The sequence below is a fragment of the Myxine glutinosa genome, chromosome 2, assembly GCF_964187855.1.
Source record: "Myxine glutinosa chromosome 2, kmMyxGlut1.1, whole genome shotgun sequence".
Lineage (NCBI taxonomy): Eukaryota > Metazoa > Chordata > Myxini > Myxiniformes > Myxinidae > Myxine > Myxine glutinosa.
The window spans coordinates 245189438-245208355 of record NC_136262.1 but is presented as its reverse complement, the minus strand read 5'-3'; the positions used below and the strand labels follow the sequence as shown (position 1 = coordinate 245208355).

At 47.6% G+C, this 18918-nt stretch overlaps 2 protein-coding genes across 4 annotated transcripts in view; both read right to left on the bottom strand.

Annotated features, from left to right (window-relative positions):
• KNDC1 (kinase non-catalytic C-lobe domain containing 1) overlaps window positions 1–18918 on the bottom strand; it is a 1149158-nt gene that overhangs the window by 447198 nt on the left and 683042 nt on the right. The gene's annotated exons all lie outside the window — the stretch shown is intronic.
• Window positions 1–18918, bottom strand: part of LOC137420696 (adhesion G protein-coupled receptor A2) — a 202454-nt gene that overhangs the window by 162586 nt on the left and 20950 nt on the right. The window lies entirely within an intron of this gene.

Genomic DNA, 18918 nt, shown 5'->3' with positions numbered 1-18918 from the left:
CTCCAACCCTCCTCATCGTTGTTGCAGCAGCATCCTGTGCGGTTCTCCCGTCTCATTCGTTTTCTTGCTGCATCCAGTTAAAGTCTGCGTTCTTCATCGACCGTCGCATTCATTTTGGAAATGGAAGTTTCCACGCAACGCATGAATTGTCACGATCCTCAAGAGGAAGTGTCTCGTAATCATCAAATGACAAATGGCAAGTAAATTACATTGTGAAAATTAAAGATTTCAAATAAACCTATTAAAAGTGTATGCGCACGTAACTAATTTAAAAAAACGAATAAATATCTCTCGGTAATTTCCTGAAACATATTTTACTTCCGGCTAATAATGTTGAATGAAATAAGAACGAAGAAATATATGTCGTTTTTGTGACGACTGTCATCAAAAGTAAAAGTAATATATCTTAACGGAAAAGAAAAAGCGAATTTTTAGTATAGGTCGACATTTTCCCCAACTGTTATTTTAGGCAGTGTATTTTCGTGTATCATCGTAGCGCAATTTTAAAAAAAAATCTCTGCATTTTCCCGTGTGTGCGTGAATGTTCTCAATTATTTCTGACACCGAGTCGAAAACCATCGATAAAAATTAAATCAGATGGTGAATTCGAGATAAAATCGTGAGGGTGACTCAATGAATGGGCTTTATTTTACAGGCCTTTGAGAATTCATTTCGTTCTATAAACGGAAACTTTGATGGGATTTTCTTCCCGTTTTTTTTCAACCGAGTCTAAAACTATGTTAGCAACTGTTCAAAATGAAATTATGTATCGAATTTGAGTTGAAATAAACCTGTGTGAGAGAGAAAGACAGCACGGGCCTAACTAAACAGGCCTCAAAGCTATTTGAGGTAATAAAATGGTGGATATTTGTTTACATGAATCATCTCCAAGAATGGGTGGAGCTACTCTGTGAACGGAGTAAGCCACACCCCCGGACAGACAGACAGACTGACAGAATCACCGTAGCCTATTATATATATATATATATATATATATGTATGTGTATATATATATATATATATATATATATATATATATATATATATATATATATATATATATATATATATATATATACGTATATATATATATATATATATATATATATATATATATATATATATATATATATACGTATATATATGTCTATATATATAATTATATATATATATATATAATTATATATATATATATATATATAAAGGTATATATATATATATATAAAGGTGTATATATATATATATATATATATATATATATATATATATATATATATATATATATATATATACATACAGACTTGGCATTTAATATGGAATTTTTTTTTTTCTTGACTTGGGGTTACTTTCTGAACTCAATATATCAATCTGGTGAGTTTCTTTTACGCTTCGGTGATTTCTTTGTTAAAAGAACCATGTCACTGATTGTGTCTTTCGCAGAAAGAAGTCAATAACAGGATAATATCACAGGTGGCGTGACAAAATGTAAGGACAGGTACATTTGACGATTGGCTTCACAATCATGGAAATAAGGGTTGTTGCGTTCTGTATTCGTGGAAAACAACTGCTGCACGTCTACAAAAGTTATTGCTGCTTCCTCTGGAGATGGTCCGTCAACTCGACAATGCTGTTTGTCATGGAGTGGCGGCTTTACGAAATAGCGGCATGAAACAGCGTGCTAGTGCTCGGCAGTGTGGCATCACTCAAGGTCAGGTGTCAAAGATCCGGAAACGAAATGCTCAGAGGGGTGTCCCTACTCCAATACCGAGGCCAGGACGTCCCCGCAGAACCACAAGGAGAGATGATCGCCAGCTGCACCGGTTAGTCTGCAATGGCCGTACCAAGTCAGCTAATCGGCTTCAGGCTGAGTGGCAGCAACTGACAAATGTGCCTGTATCCAGAAGGCTAGTCAACCAACGACTGGTTCAAGCGGGCTATCGTGCCAGGCGTCCCCTGAGAAAGCCACGCCTGACCAGACAACACCGCCAGCGTCGATTGCAGTGGGCAAGAGAGCACCGTCAATGGCAGCCAGGACACTGGAATCACGTGACCTTCAGTGACGAGTCTAGATTTCTGGTCTATTATCAAGATGGCTGCAACCGAGTGCGCAGACAAGTGCATGAAGCCTACAACGAAGATTGTATTGTGCCAAGAGTCCAAGCTGGAGGTGGTTGGGTGACCGTTTGGGCTGCTTTTCATGCAGGGGGCAAAACTGACCTGGTTGTTCTGAATGGAAACCTGAACCAGTTCAAGTACAGGGCCATTCTGGAAGAAACATTGCTTCCATTTGCTCGTGCAGCCTTTCAAGGAAACTTTGTCTTCCAAGATGACAATGCACGGCCTCATCGTGCTCGCATGATCCAACATTTTCTTGCTGACCGTGGTGTCGAGCATATGGAGTGGCCTGCCATGTCCCCGGATATGAATCCGATAGTGAACTTGTGGGCAGAATTAACGCGTCAAATCGACAACTTGGACCAGCAGCCGACCTCTGTGCGTGAATTGCAGCAGGCTATTTTCACTGCATGGCAAGCGATTCCTGTCCAAACCTGGCAAATCTCGTGAACAGCATGCCTCGACGTGTACGTGCTCTCCTGATGCTCGTGGGGGTTACACGAAGTACTGAACTGTAATTTTACTGTCCGTAATCCCAGTCATAATTTAACTTTTGTTTTTGTTGAAAAAAAAATTGGCTAATGTGCAAAATAAAGAGATACTTCTGGAAAACGTACAGAAGTTTAACACAGTACTGTCCGTGAATTGAGTTCGATATCAGTTTACATCACTTTCAAGGATCAATTTATTTGCTTCGAAATGTCAAATGTGGTTTTTGTTTCTTTTAAAGGTCACATTAACAAAATCTAGAATAATTTCAACATAATTCCAATGAACTTTTGGTTCTAAGTCATCTTGAAAAGTAAGTTCACCCCCGCAAAAAAAAAATTCCATATTAAATGCCAAGTCTGTATATATATATATATATATATATATATATATATTATATATATATATATATATATATATATATATATATATATATATACATACATATACATATACTGTGTATATATATATATATAAATATATATATATATAATTATATATATATATATATATATATATATAATCGTTAGATTAAATAAGACGCGGACGTAGCTTCAGGACGTCGATCTTTAATTGTCGACCAAGCTTTCGACCAACAAAGGTCTTCTTCTGAGTCAGCCCCAAGTTCAACGGAAGCTTGGGGCTGACTCAGAAGAAGACCTTTGTTGGTCGAAAGCTTGGTCGACAATTAAAGATCGACGTCCTGAAGCTACGTCCGCGTCTTATTTAATCTAACGATTATATATTCAATACAAATGAGACGCCCTGCTCGTACTTTGGAGTTTCTACTATTTCTTACAGTTATATATATATATATAATTCCAGTAATCTCTGTGTGTATGTATGTATGTATGTATGTATGTATGTATGTATGTATGTCTGTTTGTCTGTGACCGCTGTTTCTCGACAACTACCGGTCCGATATACTTTAAACTTGCCAGGTATATTGCTGGGGACCCGAGGATGTGCCTTTTCAAGGTTTCATATTAATCGGAGAAGTAGTTACCGAGCTATGTCCAAAAAACGATTCAACCAATCAGAGAGCAGCGAGCTATCACGTGTGCCGAACGTGGCGAACAGACTCTGCCTCGGACGGCACATTTGAGAGCGTATTCATTTATTTCACGTTGGCAAACTATGTTGGCGTTCAACTATGTTTTAAAACTAATTAAAACTAATTTGCGATTCATCGTAACTGCGATATGCGACCTTCCGGACAGTGAAGACTGCACTTCCGGCAGCCAATCATAGAACGCGTTGTTGCGTAGGCGTGGCCGATGTGAGAGCGAGCCGAGCCGAGCGCGTGCACCATTACGGTTCGTAATTCGATTTCTTCCGGAGAAAATAATAATTTCTCGATTTCTTATGCGCATTATTTCTCCCAATTCAGTCAGAGCGAAGGGCGGAAGCGAAGAGCGTTGTTTTTTTTGTTTACGGGCGTACGGGCGGGGTAGAGCGTACGGGTAGCGTTTTTTTTTTTTTTTGGCAAGGAACGGGCACCCACGTACGGGCATGCCCTAGTATATATAAAATAGGCTAAAGCTATCTGCCTTCTGTCTGCTGTCCCACCCTGAACCATAAATATGCTCCTCAGAGAGAAAACAAAATTATTAAGTAAAAGGTGTTTCAAATTAATCCAAACGTAGGGGGGAATTATAATTTTTTTTCAATCATGTAAAAAATTGAACCCGGGCGGTGTATGGCCAACAGACCGCTGCCTCGATCGCTCCCGAGTTTCGTTTTGCTTTCCTGTTAAGAAATATATAACTTCCCATTTTTGAGCTCTTTCAACTCGTGCAAGAATACAAGGCTTTCTTTTTTCTTATTTATATATCGTGGTATTTTTACCAGGGCATCTGCTAGAAGAGCTTGAAAAAGAATGACAATAGATGAAAAGTAAACAAAGAGTACTTCACAAAGATACTTTTGGCGGGAAGCATAATGAAAGTAAATACGGTGGAGATTCAAAAAGGAAATTGATAGATGTCTGAATACTGGACACAGAAGGCTGTGTCAAGTATCCAACTAATAACCTGTGGAAACAAAGATCCTTATTAAACATATCTTGTTAATTTACATCTGCCAATGTGCCTTGATATTTTTCTGATAATTGCTTGCCTATGTCCTCTTATCTTTCCAAAGAAATAAAGAAAAAGAGAGCCGCCTAAGGAGAAAAACAAAGTTGAGAGTGTGGTGCTGTGCACACACGACTCGATTGCCAAAAAGGTAGGCCACAACGCGTGGATACAAACGAAAGCACTTTATTACAAGCTCGCACATCAGCACTGGGCGGGCTCGACCTTAGAGCCCGCAGATATGTCCCGAGGCCACGCCTTGCCCCCGGGCATGGCCGAACGGCCTAAAGGCGGGGCATGTATTTCAGTTCAACGCCCGGACGCTCGCGCCACCCACTGGTGCGCGGAATTATTGACCGTTGTGCCCGCCACACGCGGCCCCCCCCAGAATTCCCACGCACCTGAAGGGTGAGCTTGCGGGGAAGCCAGATGACCTGGCCGAAATGCCCCCTGGCGATGCGTGCAGGGCTGGGGGGTAGCGGGACGGCGGGGCTGGGGGGTGCCGGGCACCTGACCGCCGGGGGGCGGCCTCGACGTGGAGGCAGAGCTGCTTGCGGGGGGTGGTCCAGATCGAGGTGGGCCGGCTTGAGGCGGTCCACGGAGATACGATCCGGGGCACCGCCGATGTCCACCGTGAAATGTTTGTCCCCGGTCTCCAGCACGCGGAAGGGCCCGTCGTACGGGGGCCGCAGTGGTGCCCGGTGGGCGTCGTGCCGGACAAAAACGTCTCCGCCGTGCGAAGCTCCGGGGCGACGTGGGAGGACGGGCAACCGTGGTGTGCCGTCGGCACCGGGGCGAACCTCCTGGCGGTCTCCTGCAGGGTGGAGCGCTGTTGCGCCGCGGACCAAGGAGCCGTGGAGTCGGGGATAAATTCGCCTGGCACCCTCAGCGGTTGTCCGAAGACCAGCTCCGCCGAGGACGTGCGCAGGTCGTCCTTGGGTGCCGTCCTGAGGCCCAGCAGGACCCAGGGAGCCTGTCGGCCCAGCTGCCGTCACGGAGGCTGGCCCGGAGCGCGGCCTTCATCGAGTGATGAAAGTGCTCGCACAGGCCGTTGGCCTAGGGGTGGTATGCCGTGGTGCGGTGCAGTTTGACGCCGAGCCCTTGCGCCACCGCTCCCCAGAGCTCCGAGATGAACTGGGGGCCGCGGTCGGACGAGATGTCCGAGGGGGCACCGAACCGGGCAACCCACGTGGCGATGAAGGCTTGCGCGACGTCAGCCGCAGTCGTCGCCACTAATAGCACGGCCTCCGGCCACCGGGTGGTGCGGTCCACCATGGTGAGGACGTGGGTGAACCCCCGCGAGGAGGGCAGAGGTCCCACCAAGTCGACGTGGACATGGTCGAACCGACGCTCGGGCACCGTAAACGGGGCCAACGGGGCCTGGGTGTGGCAGTGGACCTTTGCGCGCTGGCACACGAGGCACGTCCTGGCCCAGTCGCGGACGTTCTTCCTAAGGCCATGCCAGACGAACTTCGCCGCGACGAGCTTCTGGGAGGCCTTCGTGCCCGGGTGGGACAGGCCGTGGATGGCGTCGAAAACCGGGCGCTGCCAGCCAGCGGGCACGATGGGGCGAGGCCGGCCGAGGGAGACGTCGCACAAGAGGGCCGTGCCCGCGACATCGAACGGCACCTCGGTGACGCGGAAGCCCGTGACAGCGGTCCGCAAGGCCTGGACGTCGGGTTCGGCGGTCTGGTCCTCCGCCATCTGGGCATAGTCGATCCCGAGGTGGACCGCGTGCGCGATGGACCGGGAATGGCAATCCGCCACCGGGTTGTCTTTACCCGTGACGTGACGGATGTCCGTCGTGTACTCGGACACGGCAGAGAGGTGACGTTGCTGCCGGGCCGACCATGGCTCGGCGACCTTGGCCATCGCGAACACAAGTGGCTTGTGGTCGACGAAAGCCGTGAACGGGCGGCCCTCGAGCAGATGGCGGAAGTGTCGGACCGCCAGGTGGAGCCCGAGCAGCTCGCGGTCGAAGGTGCTGTAGCGGCGTTCGTGCGGGCGCAGGTGCCGGCTAAAAAACGGCAGCGGCTGCCAAGCACCACGCACCCACTGCTCGTGCACCGCTCCCACCGCGTAGTCCAATGCGTCGGTGGTGAGGGCGATTGGTGCATCCGGCACCGGGTGCGCCAGCATGGTGGTGTTGGCCAAGGCCAGCTTTGCACCCGCAAACGCCACGGCCATCGTCTCCGACCAGGCGATGTCACCTTTGCCCGGCTTCCCCCAGAGGGCCTCGTGCAGGGGGCGCAAGAGCTGGGCGACGCAGGGCACGAAGCGGTGGTAAAAATTGACCATGCCCAGGAATTCCTGGAGTCCCTTGATCGTGCGGGGGCGCGGGAAACTCTTGACGGCCTCCACCTTGGCCGGTAAAGGGATGGCCCCGTGCCTGGTGATGCGGTGCCCCAAGAAGTCGATGGCGGTGATGCCAAAACGGCACTTCGCGGGGTTGATGATCAGGCCATGCTGGCCCAGGCGTTCGAAGAGCGTGCGGAGGTGGAGCAGGTGGCTCCTCCCGGGACGCGCTCGCGACTAGGATGTCGTCCAGGTAGACGTAGATGAAAGGTAAGTCGCGCAAGACGCTGTCCATGAGCCGCTGGAATGCCTGGGTTGCATTCTTCAACCCAAAAGGCATCCGCAGGAACTCAAAGAGGCCGAAAGGGGTGATGACAGCCGTCTTTGGGACATCGTCCGGTTGTACGGGGACCTGGTGGTAGCCCCGGATGAGGTCCACCTTGGAGAACACGGTCGTGTTTGCCAACCGGGTGGAAAAGTCTTGAATATGTGGGACCGGGTAGCGGTCGGGGGTGGTGGCATCGTTGAGCCGGCGGGAGTCACCGCACGGCCGCCATCCGCCGCCGGGCTTGGGCACAATGTGCAGAGGAGAGGCCCAAGCGCTGTTGGAGCGCCGTACGATGCCCAGCCGTTCCAGCGTGGTGAACTCCGCTTTCGCCACGGCGAACTTCGTGGGGTTGAGGCGGCGCGCCCGGGCGTAGACCGGTGGACCGACAGTGGGGATATGGTGCTCCACCCCGTGTTTGACGGCCACCGCTGAAAACGTGGGCCCGCGTGAGTGCCGGGAAACTGGCGAGGAGGCGGGTAAATTCGTCCGCTGCCGGAAGCGTACAGACTAACCTCGCCGGGCCGGAACCCTTCAGCAAGCCGCTTGGCAAGCCGCTCGGTGAGCTGCTTAGCGAGCTGCTCAACGAGCCGCTCAGCGAACAAGCGTGCGAGCTGAAGGTTTCGGCCTGGACGAGACGTCGACGCTTAACGTCCACCAACAGCCCATGTGCACAAAGGAAGTCCGCACCGAGCAGGGCCATTGGCACGCTGGCGGTGACGAACGACCATTTGAAGCGCTGCCCTCCGAACCGCAGTGAGAGGCAACGCTTCCCAAATGTGTGGATGGGTGTTCCGTTGGCGGCAAGCAAAGTGAGGCCCCGGCCCGCTGCTTGCTTGTCGGACGCGGAGGCAGGGAGGACGCTTACCTGCGCTCCCGTGTCGCATAGAAAACGACGACCAGACGAGGTGTCCGTGATGAACAGGAAGCTGCCGGAATGGCTGACGCTCATGGCCGCAAGTGAGCGCCGGCCCGGTCGTTTCCCGACCCGTCAAAAGAACACGGCGGGCGGCACGTTCTAGCCTTGCGGCCGAACCTGGCGTGATAGTAGCACCAGGTTTGCGGCGGTGGCGGCCGCGTCGGCCGTGCCGGCGGCGGTGGTGGTGGCGGCGGCGGTAGTGGGCGGGGCGTAGCAGCGGCCACGAGGGAAGCCGGGGGCGCTGTAGCCTCCGCACCGGGATCCACTACGGCAGCCCCGTAAACCGACCGCGTGTCGCAGGCCGCGAAAAATTTGTCGGCCTCTCCGGCCAGGGCGCGGGGTTCCGTGATTTTGGAACCGGCCAGCACGAGGCGCACCTTCACAAGTAGCTGGCGGAGGAAAAGTGCGCGGAAGAGGAAATCCGGGCGCTGGTCTCCGAGAAGGGACAGAATAAAATCCATCCGCACGAATGGTCGTGTGTCGCCGAGGGCGGGAAGGTCCAGGAGGCGGTCGGCGCGTTCGACCTCCGTGAGCCCGAACGTGGCAAGGAGGAGACGCTTGAGTGCCTCGTACTTGTGGTCGCCCGGCGGGCGCCGAAGGATGGACACGACGTGGGCGGCAGTGCCGGGCCCGAGGGCGGCGACCACGTGGTAGTACCTGGTCTCGTCCGCCGTGATGCTCCGGAGTTGGAATTGAGCTTCGGCCTGCAAAAACCAAACGTCGGCTTGCGCTTCCCAGAACTCCGGGAGTTTGATGGCGACGGCATTGATAGCCATGGCGCGTTCGGGGGTCAGCAACAGCTGAACCAGTCTGGGTCACCAGTGTGGTGCTCTGCACACACGACTCGATTGCCAGAAAGGTAGGCCACAACGCGTGGATACAAACGAAAGCACTTTAATACAAGCTCGCACATCAGCACTGGGCGGGCTCGACCTTAGAGCTCGCATATATGTCCCGAGGCCACGCCTTGCCCCCGGGCGTGGCCGAACGGCCGAAAGGCGAGGCATGTATTTCAGTTCCACGCCCGGACGCTCGCGCCACCTACTGGTGCGCGGAATTATTGACCGTTGTGCCCGCCACAAGAGTCGTTTTCTTAGAAAAGTGAGAAGGTGACAGCAGTGATCATATCTTCATCATTTTACCTCCATGTTATCATCATGTTATCTTCATTAACCTCTCCTGAATCACAGATTTCTTTGGTGCACAACACACTGTTGTCACTCTTCGTTCTCCGGTTTATTTTTTTTAATTTCCATCTTCTTTTGCTATTTGACTCATGAACACGTGTCCAGTATGTTTTGTGATAATACAGGTTTGTTAGTTGATCCGGTATTCTTCTACGTCCAGTTCCTCGGAAAAATTTCCTTGCACAACATTTTGAATCTTCATAAAAAATGAAACAAGCTCATCTCGAAAGTTCATAGAACACCTTACCCTATGCAATCTTCATAAAATGACATAGGACCTTATAGGATCTTGGATACAACAACAACAACAACAGGCATTTTAAGGCCATTTTCCCTGCTAGAGCGGGGGTTAGCCTTGCGGTCCCCATGACAATCTTCTCTATTTTGCCCTATTTTCTGCATCTCTCCTTGTTAACCCCCTTGCCCGCATTTCTTCTTCCACCATTTTTAGCCAAGTCTTTCTCGGTCTTCCCCGTCCTCTACTTCCTTCTACATTCATTTCCATCACTCTTCTCAACCAGTCACTTTCATCCTTCCTCAACACATGACCAAACCATCTCAACCTGTTCCTCTGCACAGCATCAATCACAGGCTCTATTCCCATCATCTTCCGCAATTCATCATTTGTCTTCCTCTCTCTCAACGATACTCCGCACATCCGCCGAACAATTCGCATTTCCACCCTTTCCATAGGAACTTGGATATGGGACTTAAATTAGAAGCAGTTTATTGGAAGAAGAAGAAGAAGCACAAAAGTTTCCATGCCCTGTGAGCACGAGTAGCAAATTTGAATGGTTGAGACAGCACACAATTTTGCCAAAGTACTGATAAACTGAAGGTTTTTGGAAGTACAAACAAAGCGAATTGTGTTTTACAGTGTTCAAGTACATAATTCAATTGAATTTAAATCAAAGTTTTCAAGGATGCAAAAAAACAACAACAATTGAATTGAAGTTTACTGCCGTTGATACACCGTCTTTTACACCACCTCATCTAACATGATAAATTAATTATATTCGTGCCTGGTGTTTGTGTCCTTTATGACTTCCATAAAACGAAGGTTCCTGTTTGTGATGATTTTCAATTTTGTTTGACCGCCAGACAAGCTGACAGAGCAAGACGATTAACGCACTCCTCTGTGCGCACGTGCAATGGGGATGAGATTCTGTACAATTTGCCGAATTCAGAACCAAAGTACTGCCAAGGTGCAGGTTCGTGTTCCAATTCATGTTCCGATTCGTGTTGAATGTGAGATTCAAAATATAGAATTCAATTGAAATTTCGTAGTTCCTCGATGATAAACCTATGTCTGTAGATATGCAAAGTAAAGCAATTGCTTAACCAAGCTTTGAGCCATGCGCATGGGGTAATAACTTTTGTTTCTTTGTTCTTGTTTTCTGTTCCATACTTTGGATTTCTAACTGCAGAGTAAACAGAATATTTGAAATGACCAGCCTGACCAGAATCTCCCTGAAGAGGACAGTATACTCCATGATGCAACACCCTGCCTGCAAAGCACCGGAGTGCCAAGATATTCCAGTCAGATCCCGTCTCCGTTGGAGTTTATATTTTACTGCACAGGTGTCAAGGATCATGCAAGAGCAGGAGACCAGGGGTTAAAGGGTCAACAGACCAACAATGAGACAAGTATAAACAGGTGGATGAGAATATCCAAGAATGAGTGCGCTACCTCTCAACTGTCCTTCCAACCTGATGACAGAAATAGTTTGCACTTTATTGATGAACTTGTTGAGGACTGAGTGACAAATTACTCACATTTCATCACACAGATCACATTATTGGACACTATATTAAAACATACAAATGGTTTGAAGATCTGTCTTCCACATGTTGAGTTTGAAAACCTTCGGAGAAATCAATCGGCCAATACCTCCTCGTATACTTCCCTTCAGCACGGCCGAGATATTTTTTCAGCTGCTCTCTTCCATTCCAACATGGAGCCCCCAGTTTTTTTTTCTCCCGTCTGCCTTTGACCCAAAACCCTTTGGGATTTCAACCTGCATGGGCCCAAAATAAGAAGCCTGCACCGACTGCCCCGTCTGCACAACTCCTTCCGCTGTAAACGCACGGTGGAAATGGCAAACAGGAAGGGCCATGGTTTTCCCTCCTGCTGGGCTGCACAAGCTCATGATAGTTGTGTTGCACACCAAATCTCTCCTCTTTTTTTTTCTCCTCTTTTTTTTTCTTCTCCTCTTTATCCTCTCTTCCCAGCTCTTTTTTCTGTGCTGTTCATTCCCTTGCGTATCGCATGCACCTGTGACCTCACTGCCCCCACTGAAGGTACGTTTCCTCTGCCACCGCGCTCATCCGAAAGCCTCAATTTTTCATACCAAATATATGAATAAAAAGTCCAACGTTCTCGCCTTGAGGTCTAAGACAGGTGAGGTACGTTTCTGTATGGGCAGAGGATGTGTGCAGGTGCCGAGCGTATCACTCCAGTGAAATTTTTACATGAACAATAAAAATGAAAAAATAATTAAACCCCCCCAAAAAAAAATCCAACAACAATTTTTAAACCAAAAATATTTTGACAAATTTGCCGGAGTATCACTGCGGAGAATATTCTGGGGATCAAACGAGCAATCAAACGGCGAATGAACCTGATGGAAAACAGAACCCCCAATTAGTCGACCTGGGAATCATCTGTGTTTTTCACTGTGTGGTCCAGCACTGGCTGCATATGGACAACAGTCCTTTTTACAATCACAGCTGTGGCAGGTGAAACGAAGCAGTGCTATAAGGAGGTTACTGGACAGCATTGAATGAGTGACATGAATGTAGAAAAAAAAAGAAAAAAGAATGATGTGCAAAGAAAAAAAAGTCAGAGATGGCAGACCGAGAGTGATAGGGCATTAAATACAACTAAGGTGAAGTTTGTTTAATGTAATGGATGCAGGTACTCTGTAAATTAATGGATGCAGGATCTTTTCTACCCCCGTTAATACACCCAAAATCCACCTCCTTTTGTTGTAATAATAATAATCCTAAAAGACCATACATTCAGATTCAATGTTTCTTTCCGTCTTTAACGACCATATTCCAAACTCATGGGGTCGGCCAAGGAAAGTATTTGCCCCAGTGTTTCATGAAGCGGCTGGCCCGGCCTGACGTTCGACTAAATAGGTTAGGGCACGAATTTGAAATTTGTTTAGCGTTTTGAGGGGTTTTTTTTGGATACTAAGTCGAGGCTCGTGTAAGAGCGAACACAGAACATGTAATAAAGGGAGCGGGAGACAAGAGGGGGAGTGAGAGGGACGTACAACAAACGTAGGGAACAGGGACATCGGGAGATCTGTGGAAGGGAGAAGGCTGGGACGGTGTACTCGGGATAAACAAGATGGACGATACAAAGACTTTCAGGAAAGAGCGGAATTTGAAGGAGGCGGATTTGGGGTGTATTAACGGGGTAGAAAAGATCAAGGTTTTGGATGGGGGAAGATAAAAGATGGCGGTGAACAGCTGTTTTAAGACCTGGAGGGAGGAGTGGGATTGAAGAGAATATGGGAGTTTGTTCCAGAGGTGGGAAAAAGGAGGAATGAAAGAGTGAAGGTGAGCAGAGAGTCTTGATTTTGACAGTTTCACAAGAAGAGGGTTTCTGGAAGGCCTTGTGCGTCCTGCAGGAATATTTGGGGGACAGAGCACAGACAGAACAGGGGATGCAAGGCCGAAGAGGAGTCGGTCGAAGACAGAAAGACCACCAACCTGCCTGTGGTGAGTGCCTGCGGTAGCCATGACAGTTTATACCAGAATTCAGAATCAAACCCAAGCTAGAGAGCTCAGAGGTGCTTGCCTATACTATGCATCAAAAAAGTTTTGGGAACCACAAAGGCCAGTGGTTCCAAAACTTATTTCGCCCATGACCAAAAAATTGAAATCACATCCGCCTCGTGACCCAAATGGTACCGGTACCTACGATAACAATTGTCGGAGTAAACGCGTTCAACGTGAAAACTCTCCCTCAAAAACCAGATTTTGCAGTGGGGTTTTCAACTTTGGTGACCCTGGGTTTCTGAACCCCTGCTCTTGGCTATCCTCCCAGCTATAGACTCGATGTTTCATTTCAAAAAAACTCAACAGGTGAGCATTAGCACAAATTAACTGGACATACAGGAAATCATAGTTCAGGAAAGCCACGATTCGGTTTCTGACATGTGGAGAGAATAATGGTCGTTATTTGAGAGTGAAATCCTAGATTGTTTCCATCACCTTTCCGGTCATTTTTAAGGCCCTGCCACCACAACAGACTTAGATTGCTCGGAATATGTGGTCAAAAACTGCATAATATCAACGTAGTTGTTATCAACATGCACTTATTATCAACAAATTGCAGAGAGAGGATTTTAATCCAAGGAAATTCTCATGGAAAGGGAAACCTGGCCTTTGCAAAAGCCAGTTATTATCACCAGCTGTCTCCAAAAACAACATGCTCCGCTACCCGGGGGAATGAAAAGCACTCTCGCCCGAAAACCCCACCTGAATGTTTTTCTTGGAATGTCTTTAGCCATCACAATTCATCAATTGTTTTGTGATTATGAGTAGATAATGGAATCCATACATGTGAAACAAGTATGCTGGGAATTGCTTTTGATGCACATATTTGATAAAACTGTATTCATGCTGTTTCAACAGGTGACTCGGTACCTGTGTATTTTCACGTGCGAGGTAAGAATTATTGCATTTAGAGATTATTAAAGAAGAGCACATTGACAAAGTTTATGAATCACTCAACATATTCCACTGCTAAACCTCATCGACTGGATTTAACACATGGGAAACTTCGAAGTATTTACAAAGCATCAGCCATTAGAGGTCATTGGTATATTACATACTCAAGTGGGGTTTGGGGTACCTTTCAAAAAGAGGAAAGGTATTGTGTCCCAGTAACTTGGCCAAATTCCAAATTTTGGTCTTTAGCTGGGCTGGAGAGTTGCTGGGCACCACCGGGTCGATTCATCCGTCGGAAAAGCCAACGTAGCGGACCAACAATCATCGAAGTTATAGGATGGATATAATCAGATCAATATATGGATAGGTTTTAAGTAGATAACTACATTGGGATTTTCGGAAGGGGGAGGCATAAATAGTTTGGTTTATAATTATTATTATTTTTATTGGTTAAAGGTGCATAGGAAGCTTGTACGGATGTATGACAATATTAGCATTGAGAGACATTAATGTACCATAGCATGTATTACAAGGACATCAGGATACAATACTTGGGATTTCAACCTGGGATAACAACATAATTCTTATTTTGTATATAGCACATGGTATATCTGCAGGAATTTGGAATTGTTCAAGATGCCAGCGATAATTCGCTGACTCTTTGCAAACAACACAGTGGGATCTTTAGAGTCCAATAACTAATGCCGGAAGACGGGATATCCGAAGGACGACACACACATTGATGCCTCACCCTGCCTGTAAGATGCCAGGATGACAGTTTGTAGCTGAGCCGAGATTAACAGCATAATTAGCTACATGAACTCAGATGGGAATACAGAACAGGCCAGCCAAGGTTATTGTTGAGTTAAAGAAACCTGCACTCGAGTCATTACGAAGAGAGAATCGATAGTCAATTAATAAAGTGATCTTGGCTACAACCGGAGGTAGAAATAAGTTTTGTACATTCCCTCCATGGTCGAACACCAACTGGCTCTCAACACTTGATCTATTAAGAGACGGTTTTCATCACTCCAAAGGTATATTAATTCCATAATCACAAGACTTTCATATTTGTGTTACAGGAAATCAACAAAATGCTGCCTTGTGATGCGCTACTGTCGCCTTGCATTCACAGTGTGTTTGCAGTGAATGTACTGTCGGGCCCCACTATTTGCGGTTCTGCTATTCGCGGGTGATAAAATGCGACTCGTTTCTCTATTCACGGAAAAGTGTTCTGCAAAATCACGAGGTTTTTTTCCTATTCGCGGCCATGCTCCGCGTGTGTTGTTTTTCCTATTCGCGGCCGTGTTCCGTGAATTCGCGGTTTTTCAGGATATATATCTTTATATCTTTCAGGATATATAGGAGACGAGCAGAAGTACCCGGCGTTGCCGGGCGGGGGAGGGGGGGAGGAGGAGCGGAGAAGTGGAAGGGGAGGGGAGCGAAGGGGATGGGAAGGGAGGGGGGGAGGGAGGGAGGGAGTGTGGAGGGGAGGGGAGGGAGGGGGAGGCGAGGGGGGAAGGGGAGGGGGATGGGGGGAATGGGGAGGAGGAGGGGAAGGGGGCAGAGGGGGGAAGAGGAGGGGGAAGGGAAGGGGAGGGGGGAAAGGAGGGTGGAAGGGGAGGGGAGTGGAGGGGGGAAGGGGATGTGAGGGGAGGGGGGAGGGAGGGGGAGGGTGGAGGGAGGGGAGGGTGGAGAGGGAGGGGAGGGGGGAGGGGAGGAAGGGGACAGGGGATGGGAGGGGAGGGGAGGGAGGGGAGGCGAGGGGGGGATGGGGAGGGAGGAATGTGAGCGAGTCTGGCGGCGAAGATGGAACATCACGTGATCACTCTGAGCGAATCAGCGAGCTGCTCTGGCACAGGCTGAGATTCAGTGTATAATGTTCCTCGCTGAAATGCGCTAAGTTAAATATGAATAAAAAATATGGATCTCGTCATCGGAGGTCATTTTTAGGTAGGCCATGTCCTTCCCGGGCCCAATAGCCATGTCTATGCCAAAAAGCAAGTACGTGAGCGAGTCTGGCACACTGAATTGAAAATATATAGAACGCTCATACTCCGTGAAAAGTGTAGCCGCCATGTCGCCATCTTGGTTAGCACGACTCGACCGACTCACTTCGCGGATCTCGTTTGTTTTGAACGTGTCCCAGATTTCAAAAGCCAGACAACTGTTAAAATGCCATTTTGTGCGGCAATAAACTGCTCCAATCGGTTACGGAAGGGTTGTGGAAAGACGTTTCACAGCTGTTTCAAAGACGTTTAATTCATAGTCCATAGTGATATGGAAGTTGTGAAAAGGAAAGGATAAAGGAAAGTGTTGTAGTAACTGTGATAGGTTTCCTATTGAAAAACGATCGCACAAAAGGTGATAAAACGCAATCGCTTTTCGCTCTGAATTACGTGCAAACGCATGACGGAAATCACCATCGCCCAGCATCGAGTGCCAACCAAGATGGCGCCCGGTAGCTACATCTCCATCTGTGTGGTGTGAATGGCAATGGTCATTCTATATATTTTCAGTTCAGTGGTCTGGCGGCGAGGATGGAACATCACGTGATCGCTCTGAGCGAATCAGCGAGCTGCTCTGGCACAGGCTGAGATTCAGTGTATAATGTTCCTCGCTGAAATGCGCTAAGTTAACTATGAATAAAAAATATGGATCTCGTCATCAGAGGTCATTTTTAGGTAGGCCATGTCCTTCCCAGGCCCAATGGCCATGTCTCTGCCAAAAATCAAGTACGTGAGCCTCTCCGTTTAGGAGTCTATAGGTACATATTCTATAGGTCTATAGGTACATACTATAGGTACTTTGACAGGCACATCCGTTTTGAAGGAGTGGGGAGTGGGGGGGGGGGGGGGAGGAGGGAGACAAGGAGGACAAATTTACCCATGCGAAGTGTTTTAACCTTAGCATTGCTCAGGTAAAAAATAAATTGTAATACCCTCTGCCACCATCACCAGGTGATGGATGCTACATGGTACACATTTACATGAAGGATTTACATCCTCTCTCCCCGCCCCCACACCCCCACATGAGGCTGCGGCCACATAGCTATGTTACCCCCCAGACAAAGTTGCATTTGTATTTATACCCCAAATAAAATATATAAGTGTTTATAGCTGGAGTACCCGGCGTTGCTCAAGCAAAAAAGAAACATTAACATCTATCTATAATTCCAGTAATCTCTGTGTGTATGTTTGTATGTTTGTATGTTTGTATGTATGTATGTATGTATGTTTGTCTGTGACCGCTGTTTCTCGACAACCACGGGTCCGATATACTTGCAACTTGCCAGGTATATTGCTGGGGACCCGAGGATGTGCCTTTTCAAGGTTGGAAATTAATCGGACAAGTAGTTACCGAGCTATGGCGATTTCTTTACCAAACACCGCAAGCCGTTCGCTTTGGACCAAACCATTGCATGTAAATAGAGGGGGGGGTTCTGTGGTCGTTGCGAATGGACCAAACCATTCATGTAAATAGAGGGGGGGGGTTCTATGGTCGTTACTGCCACGTGGTTTCAAAGTTTTTTTTTGTTGTTGTTGTTTGCACGCATGTTTTTTTGCACCCACGTACGGGCACGCCCTAGGATGTTTACACACACACACCCCTACACAATTTTTTTTTTTTTTTTTTTTTTGGCAAGGAACGGGCACCCACGTACGGGCACGTCCTAGCTTATATATAGTACGGGCATGCCCTAGTCTATCTATAATTCCAGTAATCTCTGTGTGTATGTTTGTATGTTTGTCTGTGACCGCTGTTTCTCGACAACTACCGGTCCGATATACTTGAAACTTGCCAGGTATATTGCTGGGGACCCGAGGATGTGCCTTTTCAAGGTTTCATATTAATCGGAGAAGTAGTTACCGAGCTATGTCCAAAAAACGATTCAACCAATCAGAGAGCAGCGAGCTATCACGTGTGCCGAACGTGGCGAACAGACTCTGCCTCGGACGGCACATTTGAGAGCGTATTCATTTATTTCACGTTGGAAAACTATGTTGCCGTTAAACTATGTTTTAAAACTAATTAAAACTAATTTGCGATTCATTCGCTTTCCTGCGCGTTTGTGCACGCGATGGCGATTTCTTTACCAAACTCCGCAAGCCGTTCGCTTTGGACCAAACCATTTCATGTAAATAGAGGGGGGGGATTGTCACCGTACTCGCAAGCCGTTCGCTTTGGACCAAACCATTTCATGTAAATAGAGGGGGGGATTGTCACCGTACTCGCAAGCCGTTCGCTTTGGACCAAACCATTTCATGTAAATAGAGGGGGGGGGGGATATAATTTTAGATGTATATATAGTACGGGCATGCCCTAGTATTTGAAATGAGGGCAAATATAATGGAAAAGCAATTACATCCAAATCAGAATTCACCACAAATGTCAAATCATCATTTCACCTTTTCGTTGAATATATGCTGGTGAATGTGCCGTTCATCACGTTTCTGAGTTAAGTATGATGCGGATCATGGAAGAAGAAGAAGCCTTACTACCAACTTCGGACACTTCTGGAATTGTTTGATTTATTTACATTGAAATGTCTGGTGATTGTTTTGTAATTATTTATGTGAATGTGTACTTGTATATAACTGTCATTAATCAAAAAGGCTTAGGCACTATTGAGCACTTTATTCAAAAACATCCAAAAAACGAACATTTTTTTTTTCAAAAAAGATTATTTTTTTGGGGGCCTAAAACACTCCCAGGCACTCACTGATGAACCTCTGAAAGTTTTACGAAGATCCGTCAGCAATCTCTGAGAAAGATTGCGACACACACACACACAGACAGACAGACCAACAGCTCTTATATAGTAGA